The sequence below is a fragment of the Triticum aestivum genome, chromosome 3A (genome assembly GCF_018294505.1).
Source record: "Triticum aestivum cultivar Chinese Spring chromosome 3A, IWGSC CS RefSeq v2.1, whole genome shotgun sequence".
In the NCBI taxonomy this organism is placed as follows: Eukaryota; Viridiplantae; Streptophyta; class Magnoliopsida; order Poales; family Poaceae; genus Triticum; species Triticum aestivum.
This window is the reverse complement of record NC_057800.1, coordinates 733,982,978-734,004,231: the sequence shown is the minus strand read 5'-3', so window position 1 is coordinate 734,004,231 and position 21,254 is coordinate 733,982,978. Positions and strand designations below refer to the sequence as shown.

Below are 21,254 nucleotides of genomic sequence, written 5' to 3'. Positions count from 1 at the left end.
TACCATGCCGGCTTAATTTTCCTTATATGTCAGCCCTTAACTAAGCCACCATTACTTGTTTGCATCATCATTACTTAACTGTCAATCTCACCATTAAACTGAACCGGCATGTTGCCTTTCTTTTCAATTCGTCTTTGCACATCATGCCGTCCAAAGCACCAACCATCTGTAACTGGGTTCCCTCAACCGTAACCGAGGAACGTTTGAAAGGGTTCTTCACCATAGGATTTCTGCTAGCGAAAACCGTCATGTCTTACTGTGCCCCTGACTCGGAAGAAGAACGGCCCAATCCAAGAGACGGCGAAGTGATCGTTTTCACTGACCACATGAACCGTTGCTTCTCACCGCCCGGCTCAAAGTTCTTCAGAGAGGTCCTCCATTTTTTCAAGCTCCACCCTCATGATATCGGGCCTAATTCCATATCTAACATCTGTAACTTCCAAGTACTCTGTGAAGTATATATTCAACAAGAGCCGACCGTGGAGTTGTTTAGAGAATACTTTTATCTGAACCGGCAGAACGAGTGCACCAACGACCTTATCTTAGAGCTTGGAGGCATATCAATTCAGCGCCGGCAGGGTGCCATCTTCCCCCTCATTGTCTTACCAAGTCAGCCAAAGGACTGGAACCAGACTTGGTTCTACTGCCAGGACACCTCACCAGCAAACGAGAAGCCACTGCCGGGTTATCGCCCCGATCGTCTTGACTCCAAGTTCGCGCTTCTTGATAAGCTTACTGTCGCTGAACACAAGAGGCTGATACCATCCATCAAAAGGATCAATGCTCTGTTGGGGAACGGGTTAACTGGAGTTGATCTGACCCGCTGCTGGATCTCATGGCGGGTCATCCCTTTAAGCCGCCGGTCAAAGCTGATGTATGAGTATGGTGGAGGCCCGGATGACTCTCTTCATCACAGCCCCGTTCAGTTGACAGAAGAAGATATTGTATCAATGTCGACCCTTTTGGTGAACGGGAAATACGAAGATTGCAGCATTGTTGGGTTAAACCCCTTCTGCAAGCTTAAACCGGTGCCAGAAGTAAGAATATTCTGAACTCTCTCCTTTGTATTTTTCCCAGCCGTATTGTTTAATACTTGCCTGACTTTTCATCTTTACCTGTCCGCATGCCAATTCTGACTTCTGGAAAGTTAAGTATGACCACGAGGTTGTCAAGAAAGCGAAAGCCGCCGCCATAAACGCTAAGAAAACGACCCGGAGATCAAAAAAAAAAAAGAAGAACACTGTTGAAGATTGGATGAAGCTTGATGATACATCTGATCGGAGGTAGCCCTTGATTCCCTTGGCCAATTTTTTAACAATCTTATTAACACTGATCATTACCAGGATGACACCGGGGCCAGTCAGGCCGCGTAAGTAGAGGTAACTATCATTTCCTCCGACTCAGAGCCTTTGCCAAGACAAAAAATTCTATGAGTGATCCGTAAAGTAAGGTTTTCTAACCCGTTAGCTCACTTGGATCCCAACTTTCGTTTGAAAAAACAGCAACATGAAAGCCGCCGTCAGGCTCGGACCGAAGATGAGCCGGCTGTTGTTCTTCAACAGACTCCTCAGAAGCGCCCGAACGAGGTTTATTTCTTTCTGTCTTTAACTCTGTTTAATGGATCCTTTCCCCTGCCTTACTTTAACTTTGTTTTATCTTTTCAGGAGGTGTCTCACTCTTCTGGCGACTCATTGCAGACGCAATTTCTGGCCTTCAAGACTGCCCCTGGGTAATGAAAAATCCTCCTTTTTCCGAGTTGTTCAAATTGTATCTTTATACTGACAATCCTGCAACATTTCTCTTAGTGGCCAAGCTAAATCCAAGAAGGCAAAGGCAGCTAAACCGGTGGAAGACCCGCCGGTGCTTGCATCTAACCCGGCCAGGCCATCTTCTCCATTAACCGACGCTCCAGAAGACCCGCCTGTTGATGCAGAAGCAAATCCTCCTGAGCCGTCGTTTGATGAGACCACTGTGAACCCTTCTGCTACTGGACCATCAAGCTCAGCCAACCTGCCATCACCGTATGCACAAGACGTTCAGATAACCGGGAGCCGCTTTATTGAACCAGGGAATCCAACCATGCTGGCTCGGTGTACTGCGAAACAAGAAGCATTGGAGAGACAGAAAGTTCGCTTTGACGTTGCTAATTACGACCATCTAAATGCCAACGATATTTTATCCGGCTATCTCAGCCATGTGCACTCCAGTCGCGACTCTGAGATCGAATGGTCAAACAGTTGCAGTTGAAATACGAGGTATGTTCTTCCGGCTTATCTATATTCCTTCAGCCCCCAAGTCTTCAGATTATGAGATAACCGGAATGATCTGTAGACTTTAGCATATAGGCCAAGACCTTTACCTTTGATTTTCTTGAATTCAATAAAATAAAACAAAACTTCACCTGTAGTCCCCAAGGGCCGGTTCTTTTTAATCATAAATGAGCCGGTACCTTAAATTGTTTTGTACCGTATTCAAAGAACTTAATATTCCGGCTTAACATTGAGAAACTTGCTGAATTGCATACATTAGCCCCCAAGTGTCAAGTGGTTTTTTGTAAAGTACTTGAGACTTGAATCTTGATTGTTGAACTTTAAGCGAAATCTTGACTCATCTGAGTATGCTCTTTTTGCAGAATGCTTTATCTGAACTGAACTCGCAATTGATTGATGCGAAGACCCGGCTAGCAGGTCAGGAAATAGAAATCAAGTCTGCTAACTCCAAACTGCAAGTAAGTCTCTCTGAGACGGAAAACTTAAAGATCAGTTTGGCTGCCAAGAAGAAGACCTGGGCAGAGGAAAAAATGCTTCTAACACAACGCGCTGAGAGAGCCGAAGCAGCCCTTGAAGAGGTGTCAACAGAGCTGAACGGCTTAAAGGGCCGGGTGTCTCAAATGGTGGCCGCCATCTTTGGTAAGCTGTCCGTTTTTAATCTTATGTACTTTTTGCTAATCCGGATTATAAGCCGCCAGCTGACTTTGTTTTTAAAACATGTGCAGGCCCACGAAGCAAGAACCTGAGCCAAGATCCTTTGATTAAACTGAAGGCAGTGTACACTTTAGTAGAACAACTGTATATTGGCGCACAACGGGCACTTGCCGCCATATCTCCTGTCAATCAAGGACCCAACTGGCTCAGCAACGTTTTGAAGAAACTATCAATCCTACCTGCCATATTTCAAGAAGTGAAGTGCTCCTGTGCGCGAGCCGGGGCTTTGACTACCCTGAGCCGCTCCAAGGCTTGGGTGCCAGACCTAGACCCGGCGGACGTGGCAAGAGGCTATCCCACCATGAAGGAAGACGGATCTCCCTTTGAGCAGGATGACTTCATGGCTTGCGTGCGGGGAGTCCGGCCTCAGGCAACTACCCTTGGAGATGATACCAACATTGACAAATATCAACCGGGTTTTGATGCTGAAAATAAGAAGATGGCGACTCCCTCGTACAAGGTGACAGATTTGATCCTGCCTGTAAGAGAAAATACATTTGCCCCGGAAGTTGACCTGGCAGGCCTAATCGACGATGAAGAAGAATTCGTCGCCGTGAATGGTTTTGACTGGTCAAAACCCAACTTCCAGCCAACAGAGGGCGGTGAACCGGCGAGGGAGGAATAATAACCATCTTCATTGGCTTATAAAAAGCCGTGTAATAGTTTAGCTGTGAAAACACTGAATGCCTTGCTTATGCCATCGTGCGTAAAACATTGTATGTGACTCCGTGTTTCCTGATGGCAATATATGCATTATATTTGATGATTGTTTCTGCAATACTTTAACTCTGTTCCCTGTAGATACAGGAGAAAAGACTGGCTTGGCGGCTTAGAACCGAATGGGTTAAAACACCCGGCTTATATCCAATATGTTTATCATAATAGAAAACAGAAAACATATATAAATAAAGGACAAGGGCTGAAACTAACTCTTTAATTAATGCAGCAGGCAATTATATATAAATAATAGCCATACTTGTACCTTTGATCCTTAGACCACCGGCTTGAGTAACCCGGGTAATGAAGTTGATAACTCAATCTTTTTGAGAAATCAATACCTTTGAATACTTTAATGATCATCATACCTTGGTAGCCTTGTTGTCAAATAGACAAGCCGGCGAAGAAGATCATGCTAATTATTTGCAACAAGAAACTCAAAGGCAAATAACAGTTAACAAGTATGATTTAACCTTATATTTAAAGGTTGGTGGCTTCTGATTCGAATACGACCAGTAAACCGGACCAAAAGGGTTAAGCTAAGGTTCGAATACGACTATATAGCCCCCAGTGGCTGTGGCGTTGCGCCGATCAAGAGGGTACCGACAACTATGTTCTCTTTGGTTCGAATACGACCTATGTTTGAACAGGAAGCCCCCAAATGACCTTGAGAGGTTTTTAACGACCCTGATTCGAATACGATCCAAGTCGGACACAAAAGGGGTTAAGCGATGATTCATATACGATCAAAAAGCCCCCTAGTGAGTTTGGCCTTGAGCCGATCAAGAGGGTTACGACAGCTATGTTCTATTTGGTTCAAATATGACATATGTTTGAATAGGAAGCCCCCAAGTGACCATGATAATTGCAGCTAGATTCGAATACGATCATAAGCCAGACCAAAAAAGGTGAGACTTGATTTAAATATGATCAGCTCCTTAATAGTCATTTGAAAATAAGAAATAACAAAGATGCATAATCCTTGAAAAGAAAAGAGACCGATGGTCTTACTTTATTACTTATCATGGTATATACAATGTTAAAGTATGTACATGATGAGAGCCGGTAGCTCAGGTGTAGTATGGCCGAAGTTGAGCAATGTTCCACGGCCGGCGGGTCTCCTCCTCCGACTTACGTGAATCTTTGTGTTCTCGAACGTCAATGAGGTAATACGACCCGTTGTTTAAGTTCTTGCTGACCACAAAGGGTCCTTCCCAAGGTAGGGATAGCTTGCGCACATCTGACAGATCCTGGATGAGCCAGAGCACCAGGTCGCCTTCCTGAAAAGTCCTGGATTTGACCCAGCGGCTATGATAATGGCGCAGGTCCTGTTGATAAATTGCTGACCGAGCCGCTGCTAAGTCTCTTTCTACATCCAACAAGTCAAGTGCATCCTGTCTGGCTTGTTCATTATTAGCTTCAACATAAGCCACCACACGGGGCGAGTCATGACGGATGTCACTAGGCAACACTGCTTCTGCTCCATACACCATGAAGAAAGGTGTGTAACCTGTAGACCTGTTAGGTGTGGTGTTGATACTCCACAACACCGAGGGTAATTCCTCCACCCAACAACCCGGCGTTCGCTGTAAGGGAACCATAAGCCGGGGTTTCAGACCTTTTAAAATTTCCTGATTTGCTCTCTCAGCTTGACCATTGGATTGAGGATGAGCTACAGAAGAAACATCAAGCCGGATGTGCTCACGTTGACAAAACTCCTCCATAGCCCCTTGGGACATATTAGTGCCATTGTCAGTGATAATGCTGTGTGGAAAACCAAAACGGAAGATCACCTTTTTCATGAACTGAACCGTCGTGGCCGCGTCACACTTACTCACTGGCTCCGCCTCAACCCACTTAGTGAATTTATCAACTGCCACTAAGAGATGTGTCTTTTTATCCTTAGACCTTTTGAAAGGTCCCACCATGTCAAGCCCCCAGACCGCAAATGGCCAAGTGATTGGAATCATCCGGAGCTCTTGAGCCGGCACATGCGCTCGTCGTGCAAACTTTTGACATCCATCACATCTGCTGACCAGATCCTCTACATCAGCGTGAGCCGTCAAACAGTAAAAACCGTGACGAAAAGCCTTGGACACCAGAGATTTTGACCCGACGTGATGACCACAATCGCCTTCATGGATCTCACGAAGTATTTCTTGACCTACTTCGTGGGAAACACACCGCTGAAACGCTCCGGAGATGCTGCGATGGTATAATTCTCCATCCGAAATCGTCATTGACTTAGACCACCGGGTTATCTGTCGAGCCAGGGTCTCATCCGCTAGCAACTCTCCCCGGGTCATGTAAGCCAAGAACGGCACTGTCCAATCTGGGATGACATGAAGAGCCGCCACCAACTGTGCCTCCGGGTCAGGAACAGCTAAATCTTCATCTGTGGGCAACTTGACAGACGGGTTATGCAAAACATCCAAAAAGGTGTTAGGTGGTACCGGCTTATGCTGAGACCCCAACCGTCTTAAAGCATCAGCTGCTTCGTTCTTTCGACGGTCAATGTGCTCCACCTGATAACCTTTAAAATGCCCTGCAACAGCATCAACCTCCCGGCGATAAGCCGCCATGAGAGGGTCCTTGGAATCCCATTTGCCTGATACCTGTTGAGCCACTAGATCTAAGTCGCCAAGACATCTGACCCAGCTCAAACTCATCTCTTTTGCCACTCGAAGACCATGGAGCAAAGCTTCATACTCTGCTGCGTTGTTAGTGCAAGGAAACATCAACCGTAACACATAACAAAATTTGTCACCTCGAGGAGAGGTTAAAACAACTCCAGCCCCCGAGCCTTCCAACTGTCTGGACCCATCAAAATGAATAGTCCAATATGTGTTGTCTGGTTTTTCTTCTGGCATCTGCATCTCTGTCCAGTCATTAATGAAGTCAACTAGTGCTTGAGATTTGATCGCGGTACGTGGCACATACTTCAACCCATGAGACCCAAGCTCAATCGCCCACTTGGCGACTCGTCCAGTGGCTTCCCTGTTTTGAATGATGTCTCCCAAAGGAGCATAGCTAACCACGGTGATTGCATGTCCGTAAAAATAATGCTTAAGCTTTCGGCTTGCCATGAACACCTCATATACGAGCTTCTGCCAATGTGGATATCGTTGCTTGGATTCAATTAGCACCTCACTGACGTAGTAAACCGTCCGTTGAACCGGATGCTCCTTGCCAGCCTCCTTGCGCTCCACCACAATAGCCACACTAACAGCTCGTGAGTTGGCGGCCACGTATAATAGCAGCGGCTCTTTCTCAACTGGAGCAGCCAGGACCGGCGGCTCAGCAAGCTGTGTCTTCAGATCTTCAAAAGCAGAGTTTGTAGCATCGCTCCAAACAAAATTCTTTGTTTTCTTCATCATCTGATACAGAGGCACTGCCTTCTCCCCTAACCGGCTTATGAACTGGCTCAAAGTAGTGACATGACCCGCCAGTCGTTGAACGTCATTGATGCATGTTGGTTTGGCCAGGGATATAATTGCCTTGATTTTCTCCGGGTTAGCCTCAATACCTCGGTTAGACACCAAAAAACCCAAGAGCTTGCCGGCTGGGACTCCAAAAACACACTTGGCCGGGTTAAGCATCATTTTGTAGACCCGGAGATTATCGAAAGTCTCTTTCAGATCTGCGACCAAGGTTTCCTCCTTCCTGGATTTTACCACTATATCATCCACATAAGCATGAACATTACGTCCAATTTGATCGTGAAGACAATTCTACACACACCATTGGTAAGTCGCCTGGGCACTCTTCAGCCCAAAAGGCATAGACACATACCAGAAAGCTCCAAAAGGAGTGATAAAAGCCGTCTTCTCCCGATCTTTGACTGCCATCTTGATATGATGATAACCAGAATAAGCATCCAAAAAACTCAAACATGCGCAACCCGCCGTAGCATCAATGATCTGATCAATACGGGGGAGGGAAAAAGGATCAGCTGGACAAGCCTTGTTCAGATCGGTGTAATCCACACACATACGCCAGGTGCCATTCTTTTTTAGTACAAGCACCGGGTTGGCTAACCACTCTGGGTGAAAGACTTCTACAATGAACTCAGCTGCCAAAAGCCGGGCCACCTCTTCTCCAATGGCCTTGCACCTTTCTTCATTGAACCGTCGGAGAAATTGTCTGACAGGTTTAAACTTTGGATCAATGTTGAGAGTGTGCTTAGCGAGTTCCCTCGAGACACCCGGCATGTCTGAAGGTTTCCATGCGAAGATGTCCCGGTTCTCACGGATGAACTCGATGAGTGCGCTTTCCTATTTTGGATCCAAGTTAGCACTGATGATGAACTGCTTGGATGAGTCGCCAGGCACAAAGTCAACCATCTTGGTATCATCAGCTGGTTCGAACTTCAACACCGGCTCATGCTCTGTTGTTGGTTTCTTTAGTGACGTCATGTCTGCTGGGTCAACATGATCTTTGTAAAATTTTAACTCCTCTGTTGCACAGACAGATTCAGCATAGGCAACATCACCTTCTTCACACTCCAAAGCTATTTTCCGGCTCCTGTGTACTGTAATGGTGCCCTTATAACCCGGCATCTTAAGCTGCAAATACACATAACACGACCGAGCCATGAATTTGGCATAAGCCGGCCGTCCAAACAGAGCATGATACAGGCTTTTGATCTTAACCACCTCAAAGGTTAATTTTTCTGCTCTGGAGTGATACTCATCCCCAAAGGCTACTTCTAGTTCAATCTTGCCCACTGGGTATGCCGACTTCCAGGAACCACACCATGAAAAATAGTGTTGGATTGTTTAAGACTCTTATCAGTCAATCCCATCCGACGGAACGTCTCATAGTAGAGGATGTTGATGCTACTGCCTCCATCCATGAGTACCTTAGTGAATTTGTATCCACCAACCTGAGGCGCCACCACCAAAGCCAAGTGACCCGGATTATCGACCCGGGGTGGATGATCCTCTCTGCTCCACACAATAGGCTGCTCTGACCAACATAAGTAACGTGGAACCGATGGCTCAATGGCATTGACGGCCCTCTTGTGAAGCTTCTGGTCTCTCTTACATAAGCTAGTGGTGAATACATGGTATTGCCCACTATTCAGCTGCTTCGGGATGCTCTGGTATCCGGACTACTGCTGCTGATTACCTTGGCTGGGTTGCGGATTATACCCTCCTTGGTTACCAAGATGGCCCTGACCGTGGAATCCTCCTCCACCTAAGCCGGCGCCCGATCCTTGGAAACCGCCTCCTCCTGAGCCACCACCTGGGCCGTGACCTCCATCAAATGCGTTTGAATTTTTAAATGCCTTCATGATCGTACAATCTTTCCGTAGGTGGGTGGCTGGCTTCTCCTGGGTGTCGTGCTTTGGACAAGGCTCATTCAATAATTGCTCAAGGGTGGGACCTGACCCGCCCGACCGAGCGGGTTGTCTGCCCTTGTGCCATTGATTTCCACCCTGTGCATTGGTGTTAGCAACAAACTCACCAGCCTTACGTTTATTACCTCCTTGATTCGCCGGGTTATGCTGGTGACCCTTGCCATTGCCATTCTTCTTTCCCTTCATTGCCTTTTCTTCGTCAGACACTGGGTCCTTGGTAGTATCAGAATCAGCATACTTGATGAGAGCCGCCATCAACGTTCCCATGTCATTACAGTCATGCTTGAGCCGCCCCAGCTTCTGCTTCAGAGGTTCGAAACGACAATTTTTCTCCAACATTAAGACTGCTGAACCGGCATCCATCTTATCAGATGAATGTATTATCTCCTTGACCCGCGCACCCAATGGGTTGTGGATTCACCATCCTCTTGCTTGCAATTGGTCAGGTCCACAATTGACATAGGCTGCTTACACGTGTCTTTAAAGTTCTGGATGAACCGGGCCTTCAACTTCGCCCATGAGCCGATAGAATTGGGTGGCAATCCCTTCAACCAAGTACGAGCTGTTCCATCTAACATCATAGTGAAATACTTGGCCATTGCTGCATCGCTGACCTCCAATAACTCCATAGCCATCTCATAACTCTCAATCCAGGCCCCGGGCTGTAAGTCAGCTGTGTAATTAGGCACCTTACGAGGCCCCTTAAAATCCTTTGGCAAACGCTCATTACGTATGGCCGGCACCAAGCAAGGAACGCCTGCGGTTCTTGTGGCCACTCCTGCCTCGACCGAGGTTGCTGGATAAGCCGGAAAAGTTTGATGAGCCGCCTGATCTGCTACCATTTGAACTGCTCGTTCCGCCTCTTGTTGAATCCTCTCCTGATCCGCCAAGTTAAGGGCTCCAGCCCGCACCGGCTCATGCCTGTATGGCCAGTTGTGGCGTTGAGCATTGCTTGACATATCTGTGGATTCCATATGCCTACTGTAACTCGGGCTCTGGCTTGGGCGAGGAGTTGAATGGATCCTGTCTCGACTGTAGGAGTATCCATCCTGCTGCGCCAGAGCTGTTTGAAGAAGTTCTCTTACCCTCCGTGTTTCAACTGTCGCGGGTGAGTCACCTTCCATCAGAAGAGCCGCCAGATGAGCCGATGTTACGATGAGGTTTTCCAAAGGGTTGGAGAAGTGACCCGGCGGCGTTGGGACGTAATGAGGCGGAGCGGTAATTATACGAGGTGGATCCATGGCACACGGCTGGACCGGTGCGCCGGGTGTTGTAATCCGGGGTGCCTCCGGCGGGTTACTTCCCCCGGCTCCGGGTGTGTGAAAAAGCTTCCTAGGATCGAGCGTCAGAGGCAGACGTGATTGGGTTTTCTGATGCCTCCTCCTCATGACCTCGTTCGACGCGTTCAGATCCACCGAGAGCCGGAAGGTCTCCGCTTGAAGCTGTTGAGCATGAACGTCCAAAGCCGCCTGCTCTGCTGCTATCCTGACTTCCTCTGTGGCTAGATTTTCCTTAGCTTGCATCATCTCTTCACGTACGCGTGCCACCTCTGCATCATGCTGGACTTTATCCGCCCGCTCTACCACGGCAGTCAACAGAGTCGTCAGTTTATCCATGAGGTCCATCAAGATCTGAGCCGGGGGGCGCGCGGGGTCTCCTGACCCTGCTGCAGCCGCCCCGGTAGCTGTTGCCGCCGCTGGTGTAGAGTTCTGCCCGGGCTGTGTCCCTGCCATGAAGACTTCGGCCCAATTCGGCGGCTCAAGCGGGTCCAGAATACTACTGCCATCGGAACAACCCCCAAGCATGCCATCCTGCAGCTGGTACAAAGAGTCCGTCTCGCCCGTTGATGATGCAGTGTTAGAATAGACGGCCGTCTCACCGCCCTCCACCGATCCTTCAGAGTATTCACCGCCGTGGACGCAACCTACGAAGGCATGCTTCACGACAGATTGAACACAGGCGGTCCTCGCGCGCTGAGCCGTTTCGATGAGGCCGGTGTGGACATCCGGCTCAGGACCTGACTCGCCGATCTGGCCGATGAAGACGTGAATTCCGCCGAAGGGGACCTGATATCCGTACTCAATTGAGCCAGTCTCGGGGCCCCAGCCTTCCTCGTCGATGTAGAGCTTGCCGCGATGACTCTTGGTCATCCGGCCCACAGCGTACCCCTTGAGCCCTTCAAAGTTGCCCTTCAATAACTCAAATCCACCGTGCGCTGGCCCCACGGTGGGCGCCTACTGTCGTGGAATTGTCACGGCAGATCGCACTAGGAAGCTTAAAGGGGTTAATCGGGACAAAGGACACGAGAGGGTTTTATACTAGTTCGGCCCCTTACGATGAAAGTAAAAGCCTACGTCTAGTTGGGGTTGGTATTGCTGGGGTTTCGATCACCAAGAGGCTCAACTCGCCAGCTTGGTTATCGATTTGTTGTTTCTTGCCTTAAGCCGCCATCGGGTCGTCCCCTTATATACATGGGTTGACGCCTGGTGGCCTACAGAGTCCCGGCCGGCTCATAATCGTGTCCGGCTTGGTGGCTTCCTTTACATGCCTTTCTTTACAAGTCTTTCCTTACATACGACGGTTTACAATATCAGGCCTTAAGCCGCCTCCAGGCCCTTGGGCCTTCTATAAGGTTTAATAAACTATCGTCTTGAATGTTTACTGGGCTTCTTGCGTAACCCGCCATTGGGGCTGACCCGGCCCCTCCTGGGCGGGTCATGACTGATAGTAATATCCCCAACAAGTACGCCCTTCGTCCTTAAAAGAGTGTACATTCAACTTTATTGGAGGGTCAAACTATCTCAAAATTTAACCGACTTTGTGCAAAAATATATCAATGCTTGTGAAACCAAATAGGTATATAATAAAAATATATTTTATCATGAATCTAATGCTACTAATTTGATGCCATAATTGTTGGTGTATTACTATGTAAATACAGTCAAACATATTTTTTTGACTTTCCAACAAAGTCGTACGTGGGCTGGACATACCCATAAGAAAAATGTGGGCTACACAAAGCTTCAGAAACATCATGTTATTTAATCCGGTTCACACTTGTGAGGAATGAGTGACAAATAATTGAGAATTTTTTAATGTTTCTCTTGAAAGTTAGAGCCGTGGGTCTATCTGGTATAAGATTTGGTAAAATGAATAATAGATGTAGAAAATCAAAAATAAATATGATCATATAAAGCTACAAAAATGTATACAAAGTTTCTTAATACAAAATAATATGAAGTTACTGACATTAAATATTCAAATCGAATTAATTACACTGAAAGTTCTAATAAATAAATATGACTGGAAGATGCTACACAAATGAATAAGGAAGTTCTTAATACACAACAATACAAAGTTCCAACATTAAATGTTAAAAACTATAAATTTAGAAAGATATATCCACTTCTAGCCGCACGAATGCGCGGGTGCACCCACTAGTTACATTGATGAATTGGAGCTAGTGTTGTGTCGCCATAGGTTATAGCTGTTGCATGATGAATGCCATCTGAAGTAATTATCCATCACTGATACAATGCCTACGAGTTTTTCACATATTGATCTTGGTAAGTTACTTTCGATGTTGCTGTTACAATTACTACCAAACGGTTACTGTTACTATTGCCACTGTTACTATCACTATCATACTACTTTGCTACTAAATAATTTCCTGCAGATATTAAGTTTTTCAGGTGTGGTTGAATTGATAACTCAACTGCTAATACTTGTGAATATTCTTTGGCTCCCCTTGTGTCGAACCAATAAATTTGGGTTGAATACTCTACCCTCGAAAACTGTTGCGATCCCCTATACTTCTGGGTTATCATGGAGTTACAAAATGTCAGAACTTGGCATAATGTTTCCTCACAGAATCAAGTCAACTATCATCCAACATAACCCTAAAGGATTTATTTGGTACAAACACTAACTAAAACATAAAAACACAATCATAACAGTAACACAACTTAGTGAACACAAAACAACAGAAAAAATAACTAGTCAGTTGTGTCCCAACAAGATCTTTCATTATAGCCATTAAGATAGGCTTGAAATGTTAATGATGCTCACAAGAAAGATAATAATTGAAACATAAAGAGAGCATCATAAATCATGTGCCTAGCACATTTAAGTCTAATATATTTCCTATGCATAGGCATTTTATAAGTGAACAAATTATCAACACAAAAAGAACCTAGCATATGCAAGGAAGGAGAAAGAAACAACAATGATCTCAACATGAAGAGATGTAATTTAGTAACACGAAAATTTCTACAGCCGTATTTTCCTCTCTCATAATATTAAATGTGGGACCATAATCAAATTCAACAATATAGCTATCATATAAAATTGTCACTTCATGATCTACATGCATAAAAGTCTCATACTCTTCCAAGATAGTGGGATTAACATCAACTAAAGTCATGACCTCTCCAAACACACTTTTGTCAAACTTTTCATTAGATTGAATACTCTCCGAGTATGTGGGAATCTCCCTTCCTAAAGTTGACACTCTTCTAAACCCACTTTCAATATTATTGCAAAAATTATGATCAATATCATATTCATCATGAGGATTAAATAAATTATCAAGATCATAAGAAGCATTATCACCCCGATCACGATCATTGCAATAAGTAGTGGACATGACAAAATTATCATCCCCAAGCTTGTAGTTTGCATATTATTAACACAATTTACATTAATAGAATTTATAATAACATTATTGCAATCATGCTTTTCATTCAAGGGGCTATCATGAATCACTTTATACATTTGTTCTTCGAACACTTCATTATAGTTTTTAGATTCACGAACTTCAAGAAAAAATTCATAAAGATAAGCTAGTGCACTCAACTCACTAGAAATTGGTTCATCATAATTGGATCTTTTAAAAAGACTAGCACATATGCCCGTGCGTTGCAACGGGAGTGAAATTTGATATGTATTCAAATTTAGTGAAAATTGTATGTGCAAGCATAGTTGTGTGCTTCACTATGAAGAAAGCCTTAATTGCCCCATCCACCAAAATACGCGCATGTCCATGTCACTGAATGTCCGGCCCATCAAAATACACGCACCTAAGGTCTAGAATAAATTTATATAATCCGTGCATTAATTAGTGATGAAACGAGTGGACATCGAATCTTATGTTATACTCCCTCGTTTTGGTATTATAGCAAACATGCTCGTAGTTGCAACAGGAGGAAAAATTATCAAAAACACCTAGCCCAATAAGTATGGCCTACAGGTAATTATTTGATTTAGGACCCACATCATTATTCCCAACATACATAACTGTGCTTTCTGCCAAACCATCTTTGCCAAAGATAAGCCTCTCTAATAAAAGTGAAAAATAAAAAAAACATAAACCCAAGCAGAAGAGTAAAAATAAAATAAAAAATCAAAATATTGAAATATGGGTTGGTCATGGATTCATATCTTCATCCACGGATACCCGATGGATGACAATCTGAATAGTGAGACACAAATTGACATGGGTCATATAACATGTGATAACTCCGTGTCGACCATTATGTATATTAATCGTATTTTGGTCTGACATTAGTAGTTGTGTTGCTGTGCAAAGGTGTTAATTTCTATAGTCTATGATGCTACGTGACCTTTTTATTACCATCATTGTTTGTTACATGTACAGTTGTTATTGGTTTTACATGGATATGATTATCCATGTACATCTGGATATCTAGTGGTGCAGGTGCGGACGTCATCTGTGGCCCATGGATACTTTCACGGGTGGGTAATCAATAGGCTCATGGATATATGGCCATATATCCTCCAAACTCGCTAGTTTGCCATCCCTACGTCATGCTTGATTGCATAAAAAGAAGTGTTGAGGGCCTGAGAGAGCTAGAAGGATCACATTTTCATATCCGAATTAAATACAATGGATAGTTATGGATATTTCTCTGCATTAAATACTTCATATTGTCTGTATGGCATTAACAATCTAAGATTTATGAAATAAATGTGAATGATATACTGAGATACATAACTTTACACTTTGACATTAATATATGGTTGTACATACATATAAAAAATCTGATCTTTGGGGCATTAATTCAATGAATGACAACCATTAAACTATTGATATGCCAGAATGCCTATAAATATAGTTGATATGCAGTATGAAAATTGACCATTCAAGGTTTCCAAAATGGAAGAAAGGCAAGCTATTAGAGCGCTCCTTCTACTCTCATATCTTGTTCTAATAACCAGAGGAATAAATATAGCTACAATGCAAAGGGAACCAACAAAGAGATCCTTGCCCATCGAAAAGTTAATAAAACCATCATGGTAAGAACTATTCCACACCATATTATATATAGCATCGGTTTTCAGTGGCTAACAAGGAGATGGACATAAAACTAGATGGAAGGTGGAGATATATATGATTGCATCGATGTGAGTGTCCAACCGACTTTGGATCACCCATTATTGAAATATCACAAAATTCAGGTAAATTACATTCATCAAGACATGAGTTTCAAACATTATGTGGCTAAAATGGACGTCGATTCATGACTGAAGACACAATGAATGTTGCCACATATACATGAATTTCATAGCATAGTTTGTTTTACTCCCTTTAGATTCAAATCATAATTTTTATCTATTATTTAAGTATATTTCTTCAAACAATGGACGTCAGAGTGAAATAAATAAAACTTATGATATGCGTGCTCCATTAGAAATGGATTAAGCTACATAATTTTTTGTATATGTGATTGTGTGCCAGTAATAAAGTTTTATTATGAAACAGATGGAACCAAGTTCGGTACCGGTTTAAGAAAGTATAAAATCTCCCTCCCCAAATGGTGTTTTACAAGCACATCTGTCTATTGTTGAATGCCCGAAAGGGATGGTTCCAATTCTATGTAATAATAGAATGGGACATATAGCATCATATATTATCGAGCAAGTGATTAACAAGGATGAACAACTAGAGGTGAGTTTTCATTTTTGTTTTTTGCTTGTCATAATGATCTAGTTATCATAGTAATGGTACTACTAACAAGAAATTGTTGTTTGCCTAGAAAATGTACAATATAGTTGAATACAGTTGTGGAAAATAACCAAATAAAATTCTCAAAGATAATTCCAATACAAAGTATTTTTAATTTGAATGATAATGTTTAATCACAAAATGAAGGTTGTAAGGTGAATTATTTGTTTCAGAGTGTGGAATAGTCAATTTCATAGCACAGAAATTTAGAATACACACACACACATGAGCACGTGTTTGTATTAATACATACACAATGATGGATCCACACCCCATGCACCCAGGTCCAGGCCCGAGGAGTTGGATATTTTTACTATTACATGTATGCATTGTTTATTGGGCCCATGGTTCAGCCCAATAGCCTATCATAGCCCAGGCATACGAAGAATCAAAGCTAGCTACCTAAATCCCTTCCAATCGACAATTGTGTCCCAAACTAGCTCCCAACTCGGTGACCATGTGGCCCACCACCCCCAATGCTTTCTCAGCTACCCACTACCCTTGCGGCGAGCCAACCAGTCATTCCCCTTCACTGCAAAGCTGCTCCAGTGTCACATCCTGTACTAGCCAACTGCTACCTCTTGAGCATGCGTTTGGTTTTCCCTTAAAGAGGAAAGGGTGATGCAGCAAAGCATCGTAAGTATTTCCCTTAGTTTTTGAGAACCAAGGTATCAATCCAGTAGGAGACCACGCGCGAGTCACCTCGTACCTACACAAACAAATAAGAACCTCGCAACTAACGCGATAAAATGGGTTGTCAATCCCTTCACGGCCACTTGCAAGAGTGAGATCTGATAGCGATAATAATAATAAGATAAATATGTAAAGATTGCAAAATAAAATAGATTGGAAACTTGTATGATGGAAAAATAGATCCGGGGGCCATAGGTTTCACTAGTGGCTTCTCTCAAGATAGCATAAGTATTACGGTGGGTGAACAAATTACTGTCGAGCAATTGATAGAATTGAGCATAGTTATGAGAATATCTAGGTATGATCATGTATATAGGCATCACGTCCGTGACAAGTAGACCGACTCCTGCCTGCATCTACTACTATTACTCCACACATCGACCGCTATCCAGCATGCATCTAGAGTATTAAGTTCATAAGAACCGAGTAACACTTTAAGCAAGATGACATGATGTAGAGGGATAAACTCATGCAATATGATATAAACCCCATCTTTTTATCCTCGATGGCAACAATACAATACGTGTCGTTTCCCCTACTGTCACTGGGATCGAGCACTGCAAGATTGAACCCAAAACTAAGCACTTCTCCCATTACAAGAAATATCAATCTAGTAGGCCAAACCAAACTGATAATTCGAAGAGACTTGCAAAGATAACCAATCATACATAAAATAATTCAGAGAAGATTCAAATATTGTTCATAGATAATCTTGATCATAAACCCACAATTCATCGGATCTCGACAAACACACCGGGAAAGAAGATTACATCGAATAGATCTCCAAGAGAATCGAGGAGAACTTTGTATTGAGATCCAAAGAGAGAGAAGAAGCCATCTAGCTAATAACTATGGACCCGAAGGTCTGAAGTAAACTACTCACACATCATCGGACGGGCCATGGAGTTGATGTAGAGGCCCTCCGTGATCAATGCCCCCTCCGGCGAAGCTTCGGAAAAGGCCCCAAGATGGGATCTCTTGGGTACAGAAGGTTGCGGCAGTGGAAATAGGGTTTCGTGGTGCTCCTCGATGTTTTCAGGGTACGTAGGTATATATAGGAGGAAGAAGTAGGTCGGCGGAGCCACGAGGGGCCCACGAGGGTGGAGGGCGCGCCCAGGTGGGTAGGCGCGCCCCCTACCTCGTGGCCTCCTCATTGGTTGCTTGACGTCCACTCCAAGTCCTTTGGATCACGTTTGTTCCAAAAATCACACTCTCGAAGGTTTCATTCCATTTGGACTCTGTTTGATATTCTTTTTCTGCGAAACACTGAAATAGGAAAAAAACGGCAATTTGTGTTGGGCCTCCGGTTAATAGGTTAGTCCCAAAAATAATATAAAAGCGTATAAATAAGCCCATTAAACATCCAAAACAGAATATATAATAGCATGGAACAATAAAAAATTATAGATACGTTGGAGACGTATCACCGACCTGCTAAAGTTAATGCTATGGTGGCAATTTCCACATTAGGTAATTTTATTTTTATATGCCGTGTGCAAGTGGAATTTTTATGGTATTTGTAGGAAGTTATAAGGGCCAAACTATGCATGTTGCCAAAGAACCTGTCCCAGAGTTTGCTTTAATCGTGGCCCCGTCGTTGTGCATGCACATACACAAACATAAAGGTCCTAAAAAGTAGAAATTCGAGGAGTAAATATAGAATTCATCAGATAGCTTTTTCAAATAAATAGTAAGAGCATGTCTAGAATACTCGCCATATGTGGCCGATCACAATAATAACAATTATTATGTGGAACAACGTACAAAATAACAATCTAGGAAAGTCACCATATGCGTCACTCCAAACCCAGCCGTTGCGAGGGGGATTTCAGCTACTTCTTCCTCTCTCTTCTGCTCCCATGCCAATGGCACATCAGTGTGCCCTAATAGGAAAAGTGCCCCTTAATTAGTTACAAATATCCTACATGTACAAAGTCATGATGTGACTCATTTTCCACCATGTTATATATGAATGAAATCTATTTTGCAAATTAGCAATTAAGTTCATGTTGAATTTGCCGAAAAAACAATAAAGAATAAAAACAATTATGGAGACACATTTGTGGTGACTATGTGTTTGCACATAGCTTTCGCAACCTTCGAAAAACGATGGATGGCGTTCTAAACCATTTTGGGGACCGCATATATGATGAATCGACTTGAGTTTCTCTAATTCGTGTCAATGTTCTTTCAATTGTATGTGTAGTAATTCCATATTTTCACCATGTTAGTCCAAGACTTTCTTGAAGCGTTCGACATGCATTCGTCTCTCTAACTCCAAGTTGAGACCATTAAGTTATTGTCATTGTTGTTATATGGTATTGGACTTATACTGATGTGGTTAATATAGTTATCACATTGACGAACATTTTTTTTGTGGATGGCAGGAATTAGATATTCAGATGATTTGTGTGGGGTATGAGCTACAATAAATGTGTATGAGCCAAAGGTGAAGAAAGATAGCAAGGATATTAGTCAATCAACGATACTAATTGATAATGGACCAAAGGGTCACGAAGAAGGTGTAGGTGCTTGTTATTCGGTAGCTCCAAGCATCACTGGTGATAGCTTTGCGTGGTTTCTTGTTGTTTGGGTAATTAATAATATTTACTATCATACACATTATATTATCAAGTACAAATTAATATAAATTGATATACTTTCTTTCTATCTTTGGATGAACTTGGATAATAGCGCGATGGCAAACTACACAAGCCCTGCTACGATCACGTATGTCCTGGTTTTGTGCAAGTTAGTCACCGTGTTGGTCTTGGAGGAAGAGTACTTCCGGTTTCAGTCTACAATGGACCACAATATGTGATAGACATTTACATTTTCAAGGTACTCTCTTTCTCAATGCAATTTATGGTTTTCTACATTTAATTTACAGGGGGTGCATGTGGAAATTTGTACTTACATGAATTAGTTGATCACACAACAAATGTAGGTAGCTCAATATGATATCAATTGTGTAATTTTGGAATGCCAACATTTCTTTTATTTGTAGTGTTCCAATACGCACATACTATCATTTGACAAATTATCAAGAACATGGCCTAAAATAAAATTACCAGTCACCTTACCATTAAAATAACACATTCAATAAGCACTTCCAATGATGGAGACCATTTGATATTCAAGGAGATTCACATACGCATTGTCTTGATGTACATCACTTGGTATGGGAAAATGTTATGAGAAGAATGCATCCTATATATCTTCAGAGGAACAGAAACAACTGCAAGCACACTAGATATTTAGCATAATAGCATTGAGGATTTTATGTCCTTGTATGTGTTCAGTAATCTTCCATGCATTTTGATTTTCCTTAGGACCCCAAAACGGCGAATTGGTGGCTGGTGTATGGTGAAGAAAAGACACCGATTGGATATTGGCCAAGTTCACTCTTCTCTCACATTAAATATAAATGAATTTTCTCATACTGGGGTGGTTTTGTTCAGGGCCCAACAGCTTCATCAGACTCCCCACAAATGGGTAGTGGGCATTTTGTCGCTGAAGGGTATGGAAAAGCAGCTTTTATGAGAAACATCCAGATTGTTGACATCCACAACAAGCTTGTCACTCCAAATAGACACAAAGACCTTCTTGGAACTAGTGATAAAACAAAATATAGTATTGATGGCTATGTAGTTGATAATCATGGTATGCATATGTACTATGGTGGACCAGGTAATTTAGTCTGAGAATGTACTCTACAAACTACAATAAATTTTCAATATACTTCTCGAGTTGGACATTTACATAATTATTGGGACTTCACATACATTCAAGTTTTTAATGTGGTGAGTACTTCATCAATCCCATCAAGGCAATGAGCATATGAAAAAAATAACATGAATACAAATTTTGAGGGACACACTCTAATATTTTAGTTGATCATGGATAATTGCTTGGGTTTGTCCCCAAAAATGAAATTTCCATACTTACGATGTATGGACGTGTTTCTAATGGGAGGGTTTGGGCAGGTACAAAGTCCTCATGTGAGAGGCAGATCTCCTATTAGACACATAAATTTGATATTTTCTATTCGTACTGTAATAGAGCGTTGACCTTGTAAACTTTGTTCTTAGAGGATGACATATACTGACACTAAAGTTTCACTTTTTTATGTCTGCTATTTTTTGAATTAAAAAATGAAACACTTCAAATTTGAAATCTCCTTTGACAGCCATCAAACATTTCAACATGTTCTTCCATTGGCTACGATTTGAGCCTAGCCCACAAAACATGCCATTGTGACAAATTTTTCTGTTTAATTTGTTAGAACATCACATGCATTTCCTGAATTAGGAGAATTTTTTAATTTCAATTCAATTTGGAAGCCCAAACACCCTCCACCCAAAGGTCAACAGTAGAACTTGCTGTCAAACTTCTTGAAATTCATAAAAAAGTTACCATCAATTGTTTACTTCATTGGAATAAATCTGACATCTAACTATAAAATTGAACTATT

At 42.8% G+C, this 21,254-nt stretch overlaps 1 pseudogene; it reads left to right on the top strand.

Annotated features, from left to right (window-relative positions):
• The first annotated feature begins 950 nt into the window (after positions 1–950).
• Positions 951–20,484, top strand: LOC123057320 (uncharacterized; annotated as a pseudogene).
• Positions 20,485–21,254: the final 770 nt, after the last annotated feature.